Raw genomic sequence first — 26,714 nt, forward strand, 5'->3', positions numbered from 1 at the left:
GCTTGAAAGATCTTATGACTTGGTTACAAACATTGCGGAATACTGTAGCCCACTTATACCAAGTGAGTAGATTTGATTCTGCTACTCCTCTTTTGTGGTTTACATTAGCTACTCTATTTAAGTTGGGATGTTTCATTTTTAAATTATTATATGAAACATCCCCGCCTTATGTGTCCAATGATTTTATTCTTGTCTACTGATCGCTCTTCCTGGACAAAAACCAGTTACAATTAAATTTTCTTAGTGCAAAAGGTTTACAGAGCAAAACCATGCACTATCGTTTCTTTATCGATCAGCTCCATTTCAGAATATTCTGCCTTCAGAAACCAATCCGACTAGTAGCTTAAAACTTCTGTTTCAGAAACATTTAAAATTGTGAACACAGATTGGAGTGAAAAGTCTATTTTTATAAATATCTTATATTCTAAATATACATCCTAGTTATTCTATTGCAATCTGCCTTGAACTTTCAAGGTCTAGACAGAATATAAGAATTTGTATTGTATTGTATTGCAGTAGAAAAGCAACTAGAAGCAGAGGGAAATGGCCAAACCTGTTTGTTTGTTACATTTGTACCCCGCGCTTTCCCACTCATGGCAGGCTCAATGCGGCTTACATATACAGGTACTTATTTGTACCTGGGGCAATGGAGGGTTAAGTGACTTGCCCAGAGTCACAAGGAGCTGCCTGTGCCTGAAGTGGGAATTGAACTCAGTTCCCCAGTTCCCTAGGACCAGAGTCCACCACCCTAACCACTAGGCCACACCTGCCTTATCTGTTACAGCTTGCAAGCTGTCAAAAGCATTTCCAACAGCATGCAACTGGTCCTTGGCATCCTAGTAAACCTCAGAGCAAATTTTGCCCTTCCCATCATTCTCAACAAAAATGTTCCCATTGAATGCAATGGTGGAAGCATGTTACCATATACATTTTTTTCAAATTCTATTAAGGCGAGATGCCTAGAAATTTGCTGCATTGGTTAGCCAGCCTTATATGGAAACAGAAACTTTTGAATCTGGAATAGATGATCCTTTCCTGTGAATAAAACATTATCCTTGTCTGTTGATTATGTCCAGTTCCAAAATGGTTGCAGGACACAAAGAGAAATCAACATCAGTGCATAATTTATTAATAAGAGTAACTCTCAAAACCCATAAAGCAGAAAAGATAAAACATTTTGAAATTTCTAAACCAAATGATGACATGTCCGATGTTTACAGTATCTTTCATTTAATGAGAATCCCAACCACCAGAAAACACAACAGGCACAAAAGCTTCCTCATCCTGTGTGTACACTCTCTGGCAATTTCTACTATCATCTGCTTTATATACCACCTGTCTAGACACAGAGTATCACTGCTCCCTGCATCTAAAGCACCACTGATGGAATTAACCATAATGATTGTAAGGTGATACAGCTCTGTGAAAGTGTGTGACTGTTGAATGACTTAACCGTTGTCAGGGATCGCCCTCCACTGCCTATGCCATCTGTGCTGTACTGCTAAGTACACACCCGTGCCAAAAGAAACCACATACAAGATTCACTGTCTTCACTTTCAGAAAAAAAAAATAGGCAAACTCTTCTGTCAACTCACTTCCACTCTTCACCAGATGGTGCTTATGGTAAACACAAAGCTGTCATAATAATAAAAGTATATAGCTATACCTCCATCCCAAATATTTATTAGCAGTTGTGTCAACCAAGAGAGCCATGGGCAAAGCACCATTTTAACTTATGATTAAGAAGGAAAGTCACATACCTAACTAGAAATGCAAGATAAGAAGATGGTCTGGTGCTCTAGTACTGTATTTTATTATTTGCAGTTATGAGGAGTTTTTTTTATGTGCTGTGCCTTCTGAGTGCATTCTCGATATAGCCAGTGTAATCTTGTATCTTTGGTTTCGTGTGACGTCTTTGCAAACTGACTTGCAGACCTTTTTCATCTCCTAACACGCACGGGTGTTGATAAATGTTGGAAAACTTGACATGATCTGATAAATTTTGGCACATATTTTGCAAAGTTTATTCACACCAACAGAAAAGCACAGAGTACTTTCACTCAACTACAGATGCTCATGGTGTAAAAGATGAGACTCAAAAATGAACTCGACATGGCCGTGTTTCGGCAGTGATGCCTGTATCAAGAGTCAGTCCAATACTGTCATGAAATTATATTGTAGTGAGCCTCTACTTGTGCTCAAACCTTCTATATAATATCGATGAGGTATGTATTGGTGACTATGCTGTCAGTGCGGAATGCAATCAAATCACGTTGAGCCCGTTTTCAAGAACGCAGGGTTCCTTGCCTTTTTATTTTGACAATATGTCCTCACTGTTCTGTTTGTCAGAAGACATGAGGTTTTCCTTCTTCTCTACAGTTTTCTTTCTGTTCGTCACACACAACACAATGCAGTAACACAATTTAAAACTCAAGGTTACAAATTTTCTCTGTATTTCTGTTTGGTTTCACTTTCACTAAAACAGATTATAATGTAGCAATGTTTCCCCTTAAGAAATAGCAAGACCATAAATTTCTACTTCTTTTGGCAAATTTGAGCGTAAAATGGAAATTATGTTGTGCTGCAAAGATGAAAGAACCTGGCGTTAAATACTCTTTTTTTCTATTTCACATTTTCATGGATTGATTTTGATTCATCTGACTTATCACAGATTCATTAAAGTCTTCAGGAAGTCAGCGTGTAAATTTTCTAACTCTTCAGAACTAGGTGAACATGTGCAAACAATTGCACCTGGGCAGGCTCAATCACATATGTTGCTAACTGGGTTTATCTGAGTTCATCCACAAGCTGTGCCAGTTTGATTTAGGATTAGCAGTTACTTTTGTTGCTCAGGACAGACTGATCCAAGCCTAATTCTACCTTCTTGTATGCCTAGATTGTTCTAAATCACTAATGCTCACTTTATCAGTTTATCCTGTGCTAACAGTGAAATTACTGCAGAACACATTAACACAGTTTCACTGTACCCTGTTAGCGTGCATTAATCACACATTAAGGGCTTAATGTCCTTTAGCAAAAGGGCCCCTACGAGACACATAGTACCAAAAGAAAACAGACCAGCTGTTACAAAGATAGAATCAAACAAGACTGCAGAGAAAATGAGGAGAATCAACAAACTTGGAGAACTGGAATGGATGGGAAAGTCACAGTTGAGGTTGTGGGTTGAGACTGGCTGGGATGGGGAAACTAGAGAGGGTATATTGGGAGAAGAAAGAATATGAGTAAGATGAGTTCCAGAAAGGGGAAGGAGTACAGAAAAGGTGGACAAGACAAGAGGGTTAAGAGTTTGGGAAGCAGACCATTTTAGTTTTCCAAGTCACTCTGTCTGCACCTGAGCATATTTAGAGAATGACACCCTCTCCCTGTCAATGCCCAGGGTAATGGCTTCTTCACCTCACATTGCAGGGGTTCCCCCCACCCCCAAATATCTCCACTTGAAAAATATAGTGAAGATCACCGTCTTAGTATAACTTGTAAACTATGGAACTCGGATTCTCCACTGCAGTGGCAAATTAGCAAACAAAAGGAGGAAAGTTTGAAAAAAAAAAAAAAAACTGAAAGGGAACTTGAAAGCTTTTGTTTTCCACCATTTCTCCTGTGGCACATTTTTAAAACTCACGGTTTCAAACTTCACATAAGTATACAAATACATTACTAGAAACTGCCAATGGTTAAAGTCAAGTTGAAAAATGATTATTCATCATTCACTAAAAATAAGCTTGAGTAGGTACTGCAATTTCTTTTAATCGTATTTTCATCAAAGCCATAAGAAGACAGAGTCCATCATTTGCTTTCTTTCACAGAACGACACTTAAAAATAAAATAATCCACATTTTTTTGAAAAGCTGTAATGTATGTACAAACACAGGTATTTAACTTTCCCAAAGCATGGTATGTAAAGCCTATAAAACTGACAGAGCAGTTTAAATTGGAAGGGGGGGGGGGGGGGGGGGGGGGGGGGGGGGGAGGAGGTTCTTCAATTCCAATCCTGACAGAGCTGCAAAACAGGTCTTTTTTTTATTAGCAAATAGTGCTCATAAGTAGCTACTTGGGGATCATGAATATCATACCTCCAAGGATCCTAGTTGGCACGTCATTTGGAGACATCTTTGTAAACTGCTATGATGGCACATTTGAATGGCAACACTAAATCAATAAATATCACCGTCACCACAACTGACTTTGCTCACTAGACCATGTTGCACAGGAGAAGCCTGTGCTGCAGTCAGGTTCTCCCACTTGTGTGATCTGATCTCTGTGCAATCACGTAACAGCATGGCAGATTCTTAGGTCTCATGCTGAAAGTCAGTGAAAATCATTTCACATCAGCGAGGGACATGGAGACACCAAAGTCTATTTCCATGTTTGGATGGTAGAAGGTCTATGTGACCTACAGAGCATTATACCAATTTGTATAAAACATCATTCATATCATCTTGATTCTGAACTCCATCTCTCACCTGGATGTTTTCTCAAGGATGGAGCTTGGTAATTTGTCAGTCAGAGTAAAAGTGACTTGTTAAATTTAAGAAATACATTTTAATTTCTCAAATACAAATACAATCAAATATTGGGTCAGTTGGCCTGTGTTTGCCATCATCTGCACTGTAGATCCAATAAAATGCAGACACCAAGGTTCCAAGTAAAATCAGCCTTATAACTGGTCTACAGTGCAATATGTAATAACAGACAGAAACAGGGTCCAACCTCTGATTGCATTATAAGTAGTCCCATAATATATTAAGATATATTATATGAGGTCTACATATTATTTTTCACCAGATCTTCTATCATGATGAACTAAACCTCACCCAGGGAAAAAATACCAAATTAATAGGTGGGATTTAGAAGGACAGTTCTAAATTGCCAACCTCCTACCCATCTACTCTAGACAACACTGAATTTACTGCAGTATTTCATTCCTTTTTTTTTTTGGTTCTCGATAACCCCTTTCCATGCCCCTCTTAAAATACAACAAGCCTTGTTTTAATGAGAATTATAACTTCCATTACAAGATTTAGATTGGCATATTCTTCTGCCATTAAGGGGGTTAATTCTGTAACAGTGCCCCTATATTTGGGTACCTACTTTCCTTTATAGAATACTAGCGTAACTGGGTATATATGCTCATATGCAGAAGCACATACACCTGCCATACAGCTGCTCTAAGGGACCCTTTTACAAAGCGGCGGTAGAGCTACGGCGTGTGTAGCGCATGACAAATCAATAGTACCAACCAGTTAGCACGCCCACCCAGTGGTAATTTCAAAATTGGTGTGTGCTGTTTCCTGCAGTAGAAAATATTTTCTATTTTCTACCATAGGGGTGTTACCGGCGGTAACTGGCAGCGCAGCCATATTGGCATGTGTTGCAAGAGTACCGGGCATATAGCATGTGAGCCCTTACCGCTAGGTCAACAGATGGCGGTAAGGGCTCCAAAAGTAAAGAGCTGCACGCTACTTTTAATTTTAGCGCGCGGCTATTTACTGACCCCATTAAAAAAAGCCTTTTTTCCACAGCTGCGGTAAAAATGGCCAACCGCACTCCAAAAACATAAGTATTGCCATATTGGGAAAGACCAAAGGTCCATTGAGCCCAGCATCCTGTTTCCAACAGTGGCCAATCCAGGTCACAAATACCCAGCAAGATCCCAAAAATGTACAAAACATTTTATACTGCTTATCCGAGAAATAGTGAATTTTTCCCAAGTCCATTTAATAATGATCTATGGACTTTTCCTTTAGGAAGCTGTCCAAACCTTTTTTAAACTCTGCTAAGCTAACCGCCTTTACCACATTCCCTGGCAACGAATTCCAGAGTTTAATTACATGTTGAGTGAAGAAACATTTTCTCCAATTCGTTTTAAATTTACTACATTGTAGCTTCATTGCATGCCTACACTACCACAGGCCACTTTTTACCGTGGCTTAATGGCAGAGATACATGTCTACCTTATTAGACTATGCACATGAATGTGAATCCCACCCACACTCTGCCCAGACTTTGCCTATATGTATGCCCATCTATCAAATATGTCCTATGTGATATACATATATTTACAGAATAGTGCTTAGGTGTAATTTTTTTTTCACTAAGAAGACCGAAGTGGGAGAGAAAGAAAGAACCTCCGCCCTGACGAAGTTGCGAAACCTGGCCAAGTCGGTTGAGGTTCCTGACGCCTTGTGCTTTGCTGCCAGTTAAGTAAATGAATATGCGTAGAACTGCACTGCTGCAATTCAGAAATGGGTTGTGAATAACAAACAGGACATCTTTGAAGAATAGAGCACTAAAAAATTAGAAAATATATTTAAAAAATACACATCACAGGATCAATGACGATTTGCACCTGGTTGCCAGAAAACTGTGCGTTAAGCAGTCATGTTGCATGAATTCTGAAAATCCTTCATAACATATAAATATATGACATAGAAGTGGATTTGTGACTGGGATGGGTTTGATGGTATAGGTGGAATTTTTGGCATTTATGCATGTATGTGCTCATACTCTAAACACCTACATATGTAATTGGTGCATAATTGTTAGTCCCTATTTTATAGGATTACCCCATAATGAACTTTAGAGAGTACTAAATGTAGAAATCTTTCTTAAATGGATTAACTGGGCAAGAGAGATGAGAAAGGAATGCAAACGGAAACAGTATATACATGTACTAGTTAAAAAGGCCCGTTTCTGACACAAATGAAACAGGCGCTAGCAAGGTTTTCCTTGGAGTGTGTATGTTTGAGAGAGTGTATGTGAGAGTGACTGTGTGTGAGAGAGAGAGTGAATGTGCGAGTGTGTGTGAGAGAGAGAGTGAGTCTGGGTGCGAGTGTGTCTGTGAGAGAGAGTGTGTGTGTGTGAGAGAATGAGAGTGTGTGCAAGTGCGTATGTGAGACACAGTGTGAGAGAGAGAGAGAGAGAGAGTGTGTTTCACACAGATACAGTGTGTGCGAGAGTGTGTGAGACACAGACTCTCTGTGTGCGAGAGTGTATGAGTGACTGTGTGACACATAGAGAGAGTGAATGTGATACAGTGTGAGACAGAGTGTGTGAGAGACAGTGTGTGAGAGTGCGAGAGAGAAAGACATTGTCTCTCACACACTCTCTCTCATAGTCAGAGTGTGTGTGTGGCGTAGCCACAGGTGGGCCTGGGTGGGCCAGGGCCCACCCACTTAGGGTTCAGGCCCACACAACAGTAGCACATGTTTAGTGGTAGCTGGTGGGGATCCCCAGCTCCACCAGCTGAAGACCTCCCCCTGATGGTAAAGAAAACGCTACTCTCCTTGATACTGGCACCTGCGCATTCTCAGTCTTCAGCGCATGCCTGCTGCAGACTGTCAAGGTGGAAAGAAGCGTTTTCTCGCCAGCTGAGATAATTTTTTGTGGTGGTGCTGCGTGTGTGTGGGTTCTTGCCTAGGTCCACCCAAAATCTGTTGTCTGGCTACGCCCCTGGTGTGTGTAACAGAGATACCTCCCTCCCCCCCTCTGGTATCAGGCCCCCCCTCTCTCTCTGGTGTCTGAGCGTTACTGTGCAGGACGCTGAGTTCTGGCTGTGCTTCAAGGAACTGACCAATCCTATTTAATAGAATGCACCTTCAACATTCTGAAACTGAGAAACCTCATGTGGTTGGTCACTTCTGCTTGTGACGAACCCGGAAGTACGTGATGTCAATTCAGGAGATGGATAGAGAGAGCAGGAATGCCTCAGCCATGCAGTCAGCTTCAGAATGTTGGAGGTGCGTTTTATTATATAGGATAATAGACAGTACATACTTTCTGATGCTTACACTCTAATATGACAGACAAATGGATAAGAAACAAACACATAAGGAAGGCTATTTCAGAACTATTCTACAGAGTGGAGGAGTGGCCAAAGGGTTAGTGCAGCTCCTTGTGGCCCTTGGCAAGTCACTTAACTCTCCATTGCCCCAGGTACAAAATAAGCACCTGTATATAATATGTAAACCATTGACTGAAACCACAGAAAGGCAGTATATCAAATCTCATCCCCTTTTCTTTATCTACATTCCTAAATAGTGGTTTTTATACATGTAAATAGAAATTTTACAATAACCCTCTTTACATGTGTAAATGCTGAGGGATGCATAGATTTTTTTTTTCTGATTTGCCCATCAGTATTTATACCTGTTGCCAGGCACACATAACTGTCAGCTACCTGATGGTTTAGACATGGGGTTTTCTCCACCAGTGATTGAGGGAACAACTGTGCTTACTTCAGTGGTGTCTATAAAAATTATTTCACTTGGCTCCTCTTGTTATGTGCAGTCTTTTGAAATCTGGCAAAAATACATTTATGCAAGTTGTGGGGCCAACAGTTATATGTGTATAACCCGAGTGATGCCGCACTTTATTTCACACAAAAAAACACACTGAAAAGAGTCTCTCGCTGTACATGCAACCACTAGCAAAGCCAAGTTTACTTACCAGTATCCTTATACATATTTTACAAAAGCCTCCATGTTCACCAGAGCCTTCTATAAGCTACTAGGTAAACTGTAAACATCCCAATCTGGATACACCAATTCCTACCTAGACTTACTATGTACAATGGGGCCTAAGGCCAATTGCATGGCGTGAAGCCTAAACTGATGAATTAAAGCCAGTCGGTGGTGGTGGTGGTAGGCACAAAAGTGAAAAGTATAGAAAAAAGGAGCTTAAAACATTTCCTAAATGCCTATATGTAAGCCTGCTATTTCTCAACATTTAAAAAAAATTTCTATTTATTAACACATTTCAAGAACCTTTGAACACAGAAATGATACGTTTTCAACATATTTCATCAAACTCACCCACCAAGCAAATGCAGCAACAAGTATTTTTTAGATCACTACATAGAATACAGAAATGATAATAAAGAGGGATTGGAGTATATCTCTTTGGAAAAGAAAGACAAGACGACACACACCTATAATACACCTATAATACTCAAAACCGTAAATATCCTAATTATGAAGGAACTACAAAAGGAATAACTGGACAAGTCCTAGCCGCTACAAATTTATGAATTTGATTAGGGTCATTACGTAGAGAGGTGTGGTAGCCGTGTTAGTCCACTCTTAAGGTTATCAATAGAAATCAAACAAAATAAAACATGGAAAAGAAAATAAGATGATACCTTTTTTATTGGACATAACTTAATACATTTCTTGATTAGCTTTCGAAGGTTGCCCTTCTTCGTCAGATCGGAAATAAGCAAATGTGGTAGCAGATAGTATATATAAGTGAAACATCCAAGCATTACTTGGACAGTCTGACAGGGTGGGAGGTATGCATGGGGACATCAAAGCATTTCATTGATATTCTAACAGGATGGGTGTGGGTAGGTGAGAGGGGGGTGATAAACAGAGAAATACAATTTTATGGTTTATAATGGGCTAGAAAACCCAGATCCTTTTTTAAGTCCTGTTTGTTGGGTGTCAAAATATTCAATCATTCTGACTTCAAAGGTCTTACGTTCCTGTATTGTTTTAAAGTTACCTTTCAGGATCCTTACTATGAAATCACTGGTGCAGTGTCCTGGTCTTGTAAAATGCTGGCCCACCGGGGTGGGAACCTGAATGGCACTGGCTATCTTCATGTGATGTCTGTGCAGATTAAATCTTGTCTTAAGCATCTGGCCTGTTTCTCCAATATAGCATCCTTCGTTACATTTTTTACACTGAATGATATATACCACATTGGAAAATGAGCATGTGAAAGATTCCTTTATGTTGAATATTTTTCCTTTGTGAATGATTGTGGGGTCCTGTGAAATGTTTTGGCATAGCTTGCAGCTGGATATATTACAGGGAAATGTGCCCTTCTTTTCCTTTTCAGTCTGTGTTGGGAGTTTACTTCTGATTAGCTTGTGTTTTAAGTTGGGTGGCTGTCGGAAGGCCAGTACTGGTGGGGATGGGAATATCTCTTTCAGTAATTCATCTTCCTGGAGTAGAGGCTGTAGGTCTCTTATGATTTTCCTCAGTTTCTCCAGCTCTGGGTTGTATGTCACTACAAGGGGGATTCTGTCTGTGGCTTTTTTTTCTTTGTACTGTAGCAGATTTTCCCTGGTGTTTTGAGGGAGGAGGCAATATTCTTGGAGATTATTTTGGGGTTGTAGCCTGTTTGAAGGATGCAGTCAGGGTTTCAAGGTGTCTGTCTCTATCCCCTGGGTCCGAGCAGATACGGTGGTATCTTGTGGCTTGGCTGTAAATAATGGATCTTTTTGTATGTGAAGGATGGAAGCTGGAGTTGTGGAGGTAGCTGCGTCTGTGGGTTTCTTGTATAAAGATGTTTGTATACAGCCATCACTGATTGAGACTGTGGTGTCCAAAAAATTCACTTTTTCTGGGAAGTAGTCAATTTTGAATCCGATTGTACGATGGTATGTATTGAAGGAATAGTAAAATTGTTTCAGAGTTTCTTCCCCTTCCTTCCAAATCATAAAAATGTCATCGATGTACCGGTAGTATTTTAGAGGTTTGGTCTAGCATGTATTCAGAAATGTCTCTTCCAGCTCAGCCATAAAAAGGTTTGCATATTGGGGTGCTGTCCTGGTGTCCATTGCAGTGCCCATTATTTGTAGATAGATGATATTGTTAAAGCGGAAGTAGTTGCGAGTTAAAATAAATTTGATTAATTTTGTAATAGTTTCTGGTGAGTATTGATGGTCCAGTGTGGATGTTTTTAGAAGGCTCCCACATGCAGCTATGCCATCCGCATGTGGAATGTTGCTGTATAGTGATTCTACATCCATCGTGACCAGAAGGATGTTTGGTGGTAATTGCTAGATATTTTTCAATTTATTCAGAAAGTCTGTGGTGTCTTGTATGAAGCTGTTAGTTTTGTGTATGAGAGGTTTCAGAATTCCCTCTATGAATCCAGATATTTCCTCCGTGAGTGTGCCAATTACCTGATATGATTGGTCTGCCAGGGTTTCCAGGTTTGTGGATTTTGGATAGCATGCAGAATGTGCCCACAGAAGGCTGGTTTGGTATGAGTTTCTTCAAATGAGACTGTGCTTGTGTAGGAAATGTTTTGATAAGGTCTTTTAGCTGTTTTGTATAATCCTGTGTGGGGTCCTCAGTTAGTTTCCTGTAGTATTTATTGTCTGAGAGCTGTCTGTGCCCCTCTTCAATGTATTTTTGTGTGTCCATAATTACCACTGCACCTCCTTTGTCTGCGGGTTTGATGATAATGCGTTCGTTAGTTTGTAGAGTTCTTATGGCCGCTCTTTCTGGTGGGGTAAGATTGTACAGAATTCTCTTTTGTTTGTTGGAAAGTTGGGGTTTTACCCTATGTCTGAAACTTTCTATGTAATTATTAGGGTCACTGAAATCCTCACCTCTAGCAAACTCCCATAAGTAATGCCATCCCAATGCAGCTAAAAAGGCCTATGCCTAACCTAGGGCACAGGCCTTTTTGGAACAAGCCGAGTTGGTTCATACCCCCTGAAGAAGCCGTTCAGGGTGAAACCTAGATCCAAGTCAGGAGTTATTTGGGGGAAAAATGCCCTGTTACTATCTTTGATGGATGGATGGATGCATAATGTGAGAGACTGTATTGTAATAATTGATTGTTTCATCACATTTGGAATGGGACTGGACCCTTCAGCAAGATAAGTACTGATATAAAAGTCTTTTGCATATTCAATACTAAATTAGTTACCACTCTCAGTAGTGGAAGACACTGAATGTGCGATGATACATAACAGTAGCTATATTGATTGGTGCTTACACTAATAAAGTCATATATGATTTCTGAGCACATTACATATATATATATATTTTTTTTTTTAATGTATTACTATGGTATTATTGTTGAATGTATTACTATGGTATTATTGTTGAATGTATTTATATATACCTGGGACAGATTTGTGGAAGTTACATACAGGTGGACTCCCGTTGGTGATATATATTCAAAAATTGGCATCAGAAAAAAATTGGTGCTAAGCATAATTGTGTAAAGGGTGGGCTTTACAGAATCATGCATAGTACCGATCTCCACACATAACTTTTGACTTCAGACTTATGCCTGCTGAAACCTGGTGTAAATGCTGGTGCCCAAGTTAGGCGTGCTGGAGCAGTATTCTGTAAGAACACGTGTAACTTGTAAGAACACCCCTGCCTCTCCCATGGCCACGTCCCCTTTTGAGTTACATGCCATACTTTATAGAATTAACAAGGCACTATAGGCACTTAAACAGTGAAGGGAGCTAACCATTATATCAACCACAATTATGTTCTGCTTCTCCAATATTTCTCAACCTGACTACCATAATATAAGGTCGAGAAATATTGGAGAAGCAGAGCATAATTGTGGTTGATATACTTTACAGATTAGCATGCAGCTAGATGTGTGTAAATTTTAATGGATGCCAATTAATGTCAATAATTGGTTGTTGGCACCCAATTATTGATAACTAGTAAAAAAAAAAAAAAAAGGCCCGTTTCTGACACAAATGAAATGGGCGCTAGCAAGGTTTTCCTCAGAGTGTGTATATGTTTGAGAGAGTGTGTGTGAGAGTGACTGTGTGAGAGTGTGAATGTGCGAGTGTGTGTGTGTGACAGAGAGAGAATGAGACTGGGTGCAAGTGTGTCTGTGAGAGAGAGAGCCTTGTGTGAGAATGAGAGTGTGTGCCAGGGGCCCCCTCTCCCTCCCAGTTCCAGGGTCGTCGGCCCCCCTCCCCCCATGTTCCAGGGTCATGCCCTCCCTTCCTCCGAGTTTCAGGGTCCCTCCCTCCTTTCCTCCGTCTTACCCCTGTCCAGGCGGCGCCATTGAGGAACACGGAGCCTGGGCTGCCGTAGCCACGCAGCGCGCGCCTCCAGCACATGCAGGCTGGGCTGTTTTGCTATTTTCTTTGGCGCTCCGCGTCACAGCTGGCCTCACACTGGCTCGGCCCTGACTCGTCCAGATTCGCCACTCCTGTCATCGCGGCTCCTCCCCTCTTCCCTCTGCTAGCCAATCTGGTGTCTCCTTTCCCTCGTCTCCTCCTTCCGGCCTGATGTGCCCCGCACCCCAGGTCAGCCCCACCCCCAGGGGTGTGGCCACAATGGCAACGGTGACGTCAGCCAGGGCTTCGGAGTCACGTTGGAGGTGAGAACTATTATATAGGATTGGCTTGTTAGCCAATTTGCATGTGCATCTTGGGTATGAAATTTAGGCGCACAAATGTAAGCAAAAAAAAAAAAAAAATATATATATATATATAAAGTTTGAGGGAGTATGTCCAGGTTTATCAAACATTTATTGGAATTAAGTTTGCATGATGGTTGATCTACAACTTACATTATGGGAATGGAACTTGATATATCGCTTTTCTATGGTTTTTGCAACTACATTCAAAGCGGTTTGCATAGTGTATACAGATACTTATTTGTACCTGGGGCAATGGAGAGTTAAGTGACTTGCCCAGAGTCACAAGGAGCTGCAGTGGGAATGAAACCCAGTCCTCCAGGATCAAAGTCCGCTGCACTAACTATTAGGCTACTCCTCCACTCCAAGCACGGACATAGTTCCTGCTTTTCTTCATGGTAATTATAACTAAGTTCATGCTTGTCATGGGGGTGACTGATCAGCTTCTCCTGAAATAGCAGTGCCAGTCAGCACGACAATATCCACTGTAAATTCTCTTTTGGCCAATATACATCTCCCACATGATCTGATAAATGATGCCTCAGTCACATCGGCTACATGTGCTCTCTGCATAACACATGTTCGGCCTTGATGGTTTGAACAGTATAATTCTGTCCTTGTAGATTATGCTACCTATTGTTTACAAAAGACTTGCCCTTGATTTTATTTGGAGCATTAAAATTTACTGATTAATTTCATTATAAAATATAATATTTTTATTTCAGAATTGGCTCTCTGCAATTCAGGATTAGTAGCATTATCTGGAAACATTAAAATGATATAATAAGTTCATCTTTTTAAAAATTATTTCGTAATAAATAACCTTTAGGGATAAGGTACTATTCTGCAAAACTATTTTAAAATTCTGAATAGGACTGCTGCATCTATGCATAATTAACTATGTCTTTTCCATGTGGATAATTATGCTGTATATGTATCTTTTTTATGTTTAAATTATGTGCCTATTTTATTCATATCTTGTAGCCCAATTGTTTGACAAAACATTAAAGAAATTCAGAGCAGTCAATTCCTAATTTTCTACTGTCAGAGCACTTAAGCTAGAACAATGTTTTCAAACTTTGACTGCAAGCAGATAAAATTTTAAAGTAAGGAATAAAGATAATTGCCTTTTCCATAAAAGTTTGCTCATAGGCTGTTTCTTAAACATTCTTCATATTGCGTCAGTCAAACTGTGCAATGAAACAGATTATGTGCTGAAAATGAAGGGACCAAAATCTCCAACAAGCCGAATTAAACACTAGAAAAAAGTATGCGGTCACTTAGGCTGTGGTAGAAGTGGCCTTAGCGTGCTCTTATGCTGGTTTTTCCCATATGTTCAGGCCACGGTACGGCCATTTTTACTGTGGACAAAAAATGGCCTGTTTTCCATTTTTCTTCTTAATAGCCATGAGCGTGCAGCCATTAAAAAAAATTTACCACAAGAGAAAAATTGACACCTATTTTGTAGGTGGTAAGGGCTCATGCGCTACTCTTGCACTAGTCCTGCGCTGAGTTAGCATGCAATAATACAGTTGCGCTAACTGATTAATGCAGAAACATCCACTCTGCACCCCCAACACGGAAAAATTACACATATATTTAGTATGCGGTATGTGCACACAGATTAGAAACTTACCACAGAATATCTGAGCATGCCCCATGGTAAACCTTTTTAAGATGCAGTAAGCACACACTAACGCTTACCGCAGCTTAATACAAGGATCCCTTAGGGAATTATTTAGTAACCTTTAACGCATATTAACAGGCCTTACAATAGATTTGTGATTAACGGCACTAGAAAGCCTCATTAGTAAGTAACCCATTGATGAAAAATGCTCATGCACATAACAGCATATGATGTACTTATCTAGCATAAAATAAAAGTTGTCATCAGACAAAAGACAGACCTGAGATAACCCGAGACATCCATAACATAGCTGACACAGCTACAGGATGCCTCCCTTCCCTACTTTCTAACCCTCCCCCCCCCCCCCCCCCCCCCCCCAAAGCTGCCCAACACTTGGAATTGCTCAGGTGATGATGCCAACAACCAAGTGTCCCTCGGGTTAGCAGTGCCATTTATTCTCATTGCTCTCCATTTTCCTGGTATGTGGAAACCATTAGGGCATATTGGGGGGGGGGGGGGGGGGGGGGGAGTTCACAATAGGAAGAAGAAAGGCAGAGAGGTTTTTCCCTTTGTCACAGCTGGAACATTTCCTCAACATCCCTTCACCCTGGATCAATCAGGGACAAGCCACCCTTCATTTTAGAACAAGTATGTAGCTTTGCTCTGGCTTCTACTATCCATGCTACTGTTAGGCAAAGAGGCAGCTTGGGGCTCTCTGTAAACCAGTTAGATGTGCCTCCAGGGTTGGGAAACAACATAGGTGGCTGGTTTTCCATGTATTAGCTTCCCTCTCAGAGAGAAAGCATTTTGTCACAGTATCCTCCATTTCTAATTTCATATTAAGGATATAAATATCATTTATAAAGATAGCTGTTTAAGTTAGTGACATTTAAGGAGCTAAGTATTTGTACACCACATACCTAGAACAGTACCTTCAGGCTGGCTCTTGATGCATCGACATTCTCTGTGTGGGAAGCTGCACAGAATACTGGAACGGAGAACCCAGAAGTCAGCTATGGGTCAAATTAAGCAGGTGTTCAGTTGATACTATCATGGTGGGGGGGGGGGGATTGTATAAACGGCACTTGAAAATAGGCCACACGGAAGCAGTGGAGATAAAAAATTTAACAGTCACACTAGGTAGCACTCTAAAGATAAAAAGGTCTTTATTGAGAAAAATCCCTTCATAGGACTCAACACGGACTGTGTTTCGGCACCGCTGCCTGCATCAGAAGTCCATGTAAATCTGAATCATTTAGCGTTTTTGTTTGGTGATCCCAAAGCACCATGTTTTTTTTGCTTACATTCATTTATATTAGATGATAGAGATTTTACATGGACTCCTGATGCAGTCCGTGTCGAGTCCTGTGAATACATTTTTCTCAATAAAGGCCATTTTATCTTTGGAGCGCTACCCAGTGCGATTGTTTCCGTGTGGACTTTGTTGTGGAGATCTTTCTTCTCTCTCTTTGCTTGAAAATGGGCAGCAGAAATGTTTGGCACTAAGCGGTATTCTATAAAGGGTGCATGCCCTTTAGAGGATGCATCTAAGCGCCAGTTTCCATGCTCAACTTTGGGTGCCAGACATATCCTACTGAAACCTGGTGTAAATCCTGGTGCCCAAGTTGGGCACGGAGATCCATTATTCTATAACATTGTGTGCAACCTTTTGGAAAATCCATGACCTGTCCACACCCCTCCCATGGCCACACTCCCTTTTGGGTTGTACGCTATGGGATTTAGGCGTCCAACATTACAGAATAGCACACAGCCAGATATGTGTGCAAATTTAAATTGGTTCCCCATTATCAATAATCGGTTAGCATCCAATTATTGATGGTCAGCAGCTTGTTAGTCAATTAAGTTGCACGCGCATCTCAGAAGTGTCCAAATCTGGGTACCATATATAGAATCTGGGGGATAGCGTATAAGGTATTTAAATGACTAATGGTAGGGTTTCTGCCAGGTACTTGTGACCTGGCTTGGCCATTGTTTGGAAAACAGGATACTGGGCTAGATGGACCACTGGTCTGACCCAGTATGGCTACTCTTACATTATGTTCTTAGGCCTATTATCATTTAATTGTTTAATACATCACATCTCTACTTCATATTATGACCCCCTTTGAAAGCAAAAATAGTGTTTGCTTCCTGTTTTCTAACATTATCAACTTAATAGAATGTTCGGTTTTAGCTTCAAGGAACCTAACTTGGTGAGAACATAGGATGTTGATACCTTCTGGCACAAATTAAAGTGCTACTTTAGATAAAAAAGCATGGACAGACCAAAAGAATAATGGTCTGCTTTTAACAGCAATAATCTCATACCTCCCCCCCCCATGCACACACATAGACAACCTCCTCCATCACCCCCATCTTTACTAGTTGCTGATGCTCTAACTAGAAGGCATTTTTTTAAAATAGAAATAGTAAAAATTAGGGATGTGCAAAGGACAAACATTTTCAGTTCGGCTCCCCCTCCCCTTTATTTTCAGACACTTTTTGGGTCCATTCCATGCATTTGTTTTAATAAAAAAATGTTTTAAAAATCTTAAAAAGGTAATGGAATTCAAACATGCGTGGGATAAACAAAGAAATCCTGTTCAGAAGGAATGGATCCTCAGAAGCTTAGCCAAGATTAGGTGGCAGAGCCGGTGGGGGGAGGCGGGGCTGGTGGTTGGGAGGTGGGGCTAGTGCTGGGTAAGACTTCTACAGTCTGTGTCCTGAAAACGGCAGATCAAAATCAAGGTAAGGTATACACAAAAAGTAGCACATATCAGTTTATCTTGTTGGGCAGACTGGATGGACCGTGGTCTTTTTCTGTCATCATCTACTATGTTATATGTTAATATGTACTATTTGACTTAATGAACTATAATTTGAGGGTTATCATGCAATAAATCAATTCAGCTCATATAAAAAATTTTATGGCAAGCTTATGAGCCAAATACACACAAAAATAAAAATATATCATGCTACAACCAAAAGTTTTATGAGGATCAGCCACTCGGTTCAAAGGAATACTGACTCCTGGAGAGAGAAAACAGAACACCAAAACTCACACAAGGAGGCATCAGGCAGATTTCTTTAAGGAATTTGAGCACTGGTGACAACAGCTATTATATCACGTTGTGAGGAGATGATATATATTATTTATTTATTTGGATTTTGCTCAAACTTTTTCAGCAATAGCCCAAGGTGAGTTATATTTAGATACACTGGGTATTTCCCTCTCTCTGGAGGGCTCACAATCTAAGTTGGTACCTCAGGCAATGGAGGGTTAAGTGACTTGCCCAAGATCACAAGGAGCAGTAGTGGGATTTGAACCAGCCGTCTGGATGTCAAGCCTGGTGCTCTAACCACTAGGCCACTCCTCCACTCCAAGAAAGGCCTGCCATTCAGTCCATTTGCTGTGACTTCAGGCAGAAAACAAAAGGTAAGAAGAATTGCTCTTTTTCTCTGTAGTGATATCAATGGTTGGAGCATGGCTAGTAACGTCCCGCTCCCTGTAGTATAGATGTGCACATCATAATTTTAGTGAAAAGGCCACATGATGAAAAGGAAATAAAGGCAAGTGAGAGGAAATAAGACTAGCTGTATACTCTACTAGGGGTAGGAAGTTTCTTCAGACTGCTCAAGCTCTAGTTATACACCTGCTGAGCTACAGAGCACTCCTCCAGTCAGGGCAGATTAACCTTTTTGTGGGCTGTAGGCAACAAGCTCATTGGGCCCTCCATCATCATATCACTATATTTTAAAACTGCAACAAACAGGGTCCCATGTGGTTTTGACTGGGAAGGAAAACCAGTGGAGGTGGTGGCAACGGGTAAAACATGCTGCTCACCAGCTCCTCTTGCTGGTTGGAATGCAAATTACAGTCAGTGGGAAGAACAGACAAACCTTTGCAAGCAACATGGCTTTGGCTCCCCTGCCCTGACTCTTCCTTCTGTTAGCAACTGATTTATCAGGGCAAAATCCTACTCTGGGAGCTACTGAATTAGCACATCTGAGACAGGACCTTCTCAATGTCTGTAAGTACATGCCTAGTTTGTCCATACCTTAATAGTGCCCTGTCATCAGCCCTATTGAGTACAGACCGCAAATTTTCATATTGTCTGTGCAAGGAATTTGGCAGGACTTTAGCGAAAGCATAGACCGAGGAAAGTAAACTGTGATTTAAAGAACTAGCGAGTTCCTATAAATGTCAGGTTACCACCGCCAGACACAAATACTACTCAGATCAGATTAGTAATGTCCCGAATACCAAGAAACTTTTTTCTATCCTCTCTGACCTCACCACTCCATCTGACCTGCAATATGACATCAGCTCTCTCAGTAGGAGACCTAAGCCTCCCATTTCTCTTCCAAAATTGCTTCATTGTGTCCTTCTGTAGATGATGCTGCTTTTGTGGGGGGGGGGGGGGGGGGGGGGGGGGGAGAAGTCCCTATCGTACTCTGACCCACATTTATCAGCCCCTTTAGTGTCGGGGGTAGTCAAGCTATTCAGACATGCATCATGGTAACAGGATATGCAGTCCCTTTTGGCTTCCCCTCAGTTAATGCCTAGTACTCAGGTCTTGCTATCTACTACAGCATTTCAGCCTCCATCATCTGCACTGGTGAACATGCTCCACACGCAGTTCAGGCTACCACAGCCCCAATGGACCCCATACCAGTTTCCATGATAAAAACAGTTTGCTACCTTCTTTCTTCCTTATATCACCCACATGGTACAAACAAGCATTGCAGAGTACCTGGTGCCATCTGTGTGGAAACTAGCTACCCTATGACCTAAATTGAAAGATAAGGACCTAGTGAGCAGTTATAGACTGATTGCACAACTTCCGTTCGTTGCCAAGGTAACTGAATGAGTTATTATGGATTTCCTCACTGATTTTATAGAATCCCATCAAGTATTATAACCTCACCAGACCGGTTTTCGTCCACATCATAATAAAGAAACAGCTATGTTAGGGCTGATGTTGCCATTCAGTCAAAGTTGGCCAACACATGATCAGCCATTCTGACTTGACAGCAGCTTTTGATATGATAGATCATTAGCTGCTCCTATCCCGGTTGGCTAACATTGGGATAGTACCTCAAGTACTTCATTGGTTTCACTCATATTTGACCGATAGGTGATATCAAGTTCTCTAGTGCAATGATTTCTCTGAACCTTTTGAGCTTCCTTCAGGAGTTCTCCAGTAGATCCCTCATCATTGGCAGTAATCGGAACAAAATTACTTCAAAGTGAATCTTAGCTTAAGAGTGCACAAATTAGTTCTTAACACCCAGAAAACACATGAACAAGTTTTTAGTATGACCTAACATCTTTCTAGTTCATGGTCATTATGGCTGGGGGCAGTTACACTTCAGGTAAGGTCCTGGGGGTCCTGGGGAAGAGGGTCTTGTTGGACTACAAACTTTCCTTCCATGCACACATCTCTCATGTGGCTAAGACCAGTTTTTTTTTCATTTACGACGTATTCGGTCAGTGAAGCACTTAATCACTCAAGATGCACTACGCATCCTTCTCCATGCTTTTGTGGTGACCCGTATTATTGCAATGCCCTGCAAAACGACTGCAGCTTATGCAAAAACACTGCGGTAAAACTATTATATGATGCTCGTAAATTTGATCATATGACGCTTCTGCTGAGGCATGAGCACTGGCTTCCTGTGGAATCCCGAATCAGATATAAAAGTTTGCTTTTGATTTTTAAGGTGTTGTACTCAGGATCCCCAACTTTTTTGTTCTCTTTACTGATGCACTATGTACCTTCTAGAACTTTATGTTCTAGCCAACAGAAACTACTGGCAGTGCCTGTGTTCAGGAGGTACCATTAAGTACACTTCAAGTACCAATCTGGGGTGAACAAACATGTTGACAAAGGTGAGCCGGTTGATATTGTGTATCTGGATTTTCAGAAGGCGTTTGACAAAGTATCTCATGAAAGACTCCAGAGGAAATTGGAGAGTCATGGGATAGGAGGTACTGTCCTATTGTGGATTAAAAACAGGTTAAAAGATAGAAAACAGAGAGTAGGGTTAAATGGTCAGTATTCTCAATTGAGAAGGGTAGTTAGTGGGGTTCCCCAGGGGTCTGTGCTGGGACCGCTGCTTTTAAACATATTTATAAATGACCTAGAGATAGGAGTAGCTAGTGAGGTAATTACATTTGTTGACGACACAAAGTTATTCAACGTCGTTAAATTGCGGAAGGATTGTGAAAACTTACAAGAGGACCTTACGAGACTGGAAGACTGGGTGTCTAAATGGCAGATGACATTTAATGTGAGCAAGTGCAAAGTGATGCATGTGGGAAAGAGGAACCCAAATTATAGCTGCGTCATTGCAAGGTTCCACGTTAGGAGTCACTGACCAAGAAATGGATCTAGGTGTCATCATTGATACGTTGAAACCTTCTGCTCAGTGTGTGGCAGCGGCTAAGAAAGCAAATAGAATTTTAGGTATTATTAAGAAAGGAATGGAAAACAAAAATGAGGATGTTATAATGCCTTTGTACCGCTCCATGGTGTGACCGCACCTCGAATATTGTGTTTAATTCTGGTTGCTGCATCTCAAAAAAGACAGTGGAATTAGAAAAGATGCAGAGAAGGGCGAAGAAAATGATAAAGGGGATGGGACGACTTCCCTATGAGGAAAGCAAAAGTGGCTAGGGCTCTTCAGCTTGGAGAAAAGACGGCTGAGGGAAGATATGATAGAGGTCTATAAAATAATGAGTGGAGTGGAACGGGTAGACGTGAAGAGTCTGTTTAAGCTTTCCAAAAATACTAGGACTAGGGGCATGCGATGAAGCTACAAAGCAGTAAATTTAAAACAAATTGGAGAAACCTTTTCTTCACTCAACGTGTAATTAAACTCTGAATTTGTTGCCAGAGAATGTGGTAAAGGTGGTTAACTTAGCAGAGTTTTAAAAAGGTTTGGATGGCTTCCTAAAGGAAAAGTCCATAGACCATTATTAAATTGGATTTGGGGAAAATCCACTATTTCTGGGATAAGCAGCATAAAATGCTTTGTACTTTTTGGGATCTCGCCAGGTATTTGTGACCTGGATTGGCCACTGTTGGAAACAGGATGCTGGGTTTGATGGACCTTTGGTCTGTCCCAGTATGGCAATACTTATGTACTTATCTAGTTTGAGCAGGGCAAAAATTTATGTGTATCTTCTCCATTTCACAAAAGGAATATACATCTTTGGGGAAAAATATCTCTGATAGATTTTACAGCAGCTCAGAGCCACGCATAAATTTTAATCAAGTGCACGTTTCAGCCAGGACTTTACACAAGGGATTAAAAGGAATCATTGTCCTTAATTTACAGTTGTTCATTTCCACTCCAAAATGAAAACAAATCAAAATTGCGGCCTCACTACTTAATTGGTGGCACTTCCATGGATTGGTTTGTAAAACTGGGCAGCTGCACAAGGAAGCTATGTCGCTTACAAGTGGAAGTTGCAAATCTGGGACATCCAGGTGTCACAAAAATGCTCCAATTGAGCAGCGCTCTACTTGAGAGATTAAGGGAGGTCACCCCCTTAATCCCCCAGTGATTGATGTGTGTGTCTCCCCCCCCCCCCCCCCCCCCCCCCCCCCACACACACAAAAAAGCAAAACTGGTGAGGGATACCAGGCTCTGTGACAGCTTCGGGAAATATGACGACTCATGTTTCTAAAATGGCTCATATAGACATTATGTTCCTACACATGCACAGCTATGTTACCACATTATAACATGGATGCTCAAGTGCTCCAACATAGACGCCCACCACTGTTCCCTCTAAGCTGAGCAGTCATCCTCCACATACAGCCCTGACAGATTTTCAATAGTTAAGGACAGGAAAGTTCTGCAGGACACCAAGGAACCTGCCTGCTCCTTGCGAATGAAAACACAATATTGAAGCCCCACCCGCTACTGGCAGGACTGTTGTTGGAGGACTCCCACTCATCTTTGAGGGAACAGTGACACCCACGTACCTATTTTGCACCATTAACATTTTAGATATCTATTTTTCTAAAATGGATGTCCATGCCACACATAACCAGTGCATGAATGTCCACTTCTCCATTTTTCAACAGATTATGTTGGAAGATCATGCTCTAAGAAACTGGTAGAACTTCAGATATCCTAACTTGCACATCTAATTTTTGACTGCAATGTCCTTTCCAAAACGCCACTCTATACTTTTAATGGCTGCCACTGCAATCATCAGAACCACTCAGGAAATGTACCAACTCCTTGCCTAGAATCATGCCAGACGGCACTGCTTGCAAGGCATACACCTCTCCATAGTGTCACTCTGCACAACCTCAAGATAAAGAATGAAACAGCAGCTCTGTGGCTGGCAGACAAGAACAACAAACTGTAAATTTTAATTTAAATGTTGAAAAGTGCTCGGGATGACATATATGCAGTATATTTCTGAGCTGGTATTTTTCCACTCACACACTGTATGCTTCACCATATATGTCACCCCCTTGCCAGCCTCTGTCAAGCCTTGCTTAAAGTGATCCCTACATGCTGCAGTTTCATGTAGTTATTTTTCAGTCATGGTTGCCATTTAACAAACTCCCTTTTCTTCCATTTCAGTTGCAGTACACCAAGTGCTACTTTCTCCACAAGATGGCAGATGACTACAGCTGAATACAGTACACATGCTCTGTTTAGACCATTCCCTTGTAAAGAGAATGATGTTATTTTCTGGGCTGGACAGTTTTATAAATAAAAAGAATTTCTGGTCTGAACATGCAGAGCTGATTCCTTTTCTCCCCAAACCAGACTATATAGCTGTACTTGGACACAGGGGCGTATCTGAACTACGGCGGTAGGGGGGGGGGGGGCAGGGCCAGAGTGAGGGGGCACATTATAGCCCCCCCCCCCCGCCGCCGCCATTGCCGATCCCCCTCCCCCCAGCCGCTGCCATTGCCAACCCTCCCCCTCCGTTGCTCGCCTACCTTCGCTGGCGGGGGACCCCAACCCCCGCCAGCCGAGGTCCGCGTCCTCCTGCCGCTGCCGGCTGCCTTTAAAAGAATTCCGTCAGCTGGCGGGGGAACCCCAACCCCCGCCAGCCAAGCCGAGGTCCTTTCAGCGCCAGCTTCAGTGGAAAAATGAAAGGACCTCAGCAGCCGGCAGCGGCAGGAGGACGCGGACCTCGGCTGGCGGGGGTTGGGGTCCCCCGCCAGCGAAGGTAGGCGAGCAACGGAGGGGGAGAGTTGGCAGCGGTAGGGGGGTCCAGGGCGAAATCTGCGGGGGCCCAGGCCCCTGAGGCCCCACGCAGATACGCCCCTGCTTGGACAATATTAAGCTATGCCGAACGTGCTTGAAGACAAATTAGACCTGGTGTGTGCAATCTTTACACACAGAGGGCCGATTTACAATATTATGTAATGTCGGAACCAGAAATGCACAGAACTCAGCAGACCTTCTGTGATATATAAGTGAGTCATTGGTTCTCAGTCCTGATCCTGGAGGTACCCCAGAGTCAGGTTTTCAGGATACCCACAATGAATATCCATAAGACAGATGTGCATGCACTGCCTCCAAGGTAAATGGAAAGGTAATTCCTTTACAGAATTGCCATCTGGAGTCTATTCTATAACAGAAAATAAACGCCAACTTTCCTTGATAGAACACTAGTGTAACTGGTTTAAATGCTCTCTACCTAGATTGTTAAATATGTGCTTAAATTACAGTATTCTATAAGTTTTGCACATTCACACTTCCACCCTGCACCCAGACTTCACCTATGTGTACACCCCTCCTTCAAACTATGCCCCATTGCATTTAGGCACTATCACAAAGAATAACGTGTAGCCAGAAGATTGACATAGACATGCTTATATGCCAATGATCACTAATGTAAGTTCTTCATGCTTAAATATTGGCCCCTCGTTATAAAAATTACCTCTATAATGTGTACTTAATTCTATGAAAAATACTGGGTCAAGAAGACAATGAGGAGGTGATCAGTGTACTTGGCCCACAATTTGCAAACCTAATGCACTTCTACTCAACTTGAAATATTTACAGCAAGCCATATTTTCCCTTCTGACAGCTGTGGCACAGGAACGGCAAAATTATTCGTGTTGCAAGAAAAAAAAACTGTTCCCTGGTGCTTTGCCATAAACATCTGTCTACGCTAAGAATAAACTAATTATAAAGCACACATTTATAGCAGAACTGTATTATGAGAAAAGGTAGAGACATTTACAGTTCACCCAATTCTATATAAGTCACTATATACCACGCCTAAATTTCTGCGCGGAAATCAAAGCATATTCTGTACCAATGTACATACCTTAATTGGTTAACTAGCTAATCAGTGCTGTTAATTGGATGTTAAGTAATTGTCAGCACTAATTGGCATTAAAATTTACATGCACAACTCACTAAATGTATTCTATAACATGGTACTCATAAATTCTAAGTTGCATATTTGAAAAGGGGACGCAGCCATGGGCAGGGCATATGCATTTCTAAGATCTATGTGCATTATTATAGAATACACCTGCTCTGCCCCTAATTTAGACACAGGTATTTATGCCAAATAAAACATGGCCTAAATGGACATGACCAAATTTGGTAAGAGGCGAGGCGCTCAGTGTATTCTATATACCATGCAGAAATTTAAGACTTTAAGAGTATATTGAGAATATATTTTTTAATCGCTCAGATTTTTATGGTGCTATATATAGAATTTAGCCCAATATGTCTATCCCAATTATGAAAAGTGTATGGCTTTCTATCCTTCAACTAAATAAAATGTAAAGTTTTGTTAAAAAAAATGTATATATACAGAAATATATATACACACACATATACATACACACACAAAACCGGGCTCTCACACTCTCACAAAACTGCAGTGAATGCTAGGATGTTCTGGCCTCGATTCTATGGAACTTCTGGAGCTATCTAAGGAGATTCCTGGACCTCAGTATTTTTCCCCCTTGTAGCTACATGCTAGTGCTGGTTTTGGGAGCTCCATCCTGAAGAATTTCACTCCTTTTTATTTGTTTCTACGTATTATTTACAAAAAAAAAAAGTCGCAGAAGAGAGCCACATCCCAAGGATCTCTCCCCTACCATCTCACATGCAGGAGATATATTTGTAAGGCGAATATATCACTCCATGTTTAAGATAAGCTTAGACAGACCTATTTTTAGCCCACTTCATGTAGTCTAGCTTTTCTTAGGAAACTTTATATAGAAATCAGAACTATATCTCTCTGCATGGAATGGGGTAAATCCCGGAACAACCCCATGTCAAGAGGGATAGGCCAAGCAATTCAGCACCCTCAGCATATAGCAAGTTGGTTACCTGCATACCCATACATCAGAGCACTATATGAAATCTGTTAATTAAACCAATGACCCATCAACCTCCCCCCTCCCCCCCAATTCTTGACATGTAAGAGAGGTTGTCAAGAACACCAGTTACTTACTAAAAAAAAGGGGGGGCTGAACGGATGAAAAAATATTAAATCAGATTTGCACAGATATAACAGGGGAATTAAGAATAAGTAGCAAGTGAAATGATTAGTTGATATACCATGACATATACTTGCAATGTCAGTTATCAAAAAATTTGAATACCTAAAGATAAACACTACTACTACTACTTATCATTTCTATAGCGCTACAAGGCATACGCAGCGCTGTACACCATACCCAAAAGACAGTCCCTGCTCAAAGAGCTTACAATCTAGATAAGACAATTAAGGGTAAGGGAGTAAAGAAGTGAGGAAAAAGGACAGGGTGAGTTAGGAGTCAAAAGCAGTGGTAAAGAGGTGGGATTTGAGTTTGGACTTGAAAACGGCTAAAGACGGGGCTAGACGTGCAGACTCGGGAAGTCTATTCCAGGCGTGAGGTACAGCGAGACAAAAGGAACAGAGTCTTGAATTAGCAGTAGA

The 26,714-nt window shown here is 41.3% G+C and overlaps 1 long non-coding RNA gene across 2 annotated transcripts in view; it reads right to left on the reverse strand.

The window, feature by feature from the left end:
- LOC115470730 overlaps positions 1-26,714 on the reverse strand; it is a 561,138-nt gene that overhangs the window by 244,342 nt on the left and 290,082 nt on the right. The window lies entirely within an intron of this gene.

The sequence above is a fragment of the Microcaecilia unicolor genome, chromosome 5 (genome assembly GCF_901765095.1).
Source record: "Microcaecilia unicolor chromosome 5, aMicUni1.1, whole genome shotgun sequence".
NCBI lineage: Eukaryota > Metazoa > Chordata > Amphibia > Gymnophiona > Siphonopidae > Microcaecilia > Microcaecilia unicolor.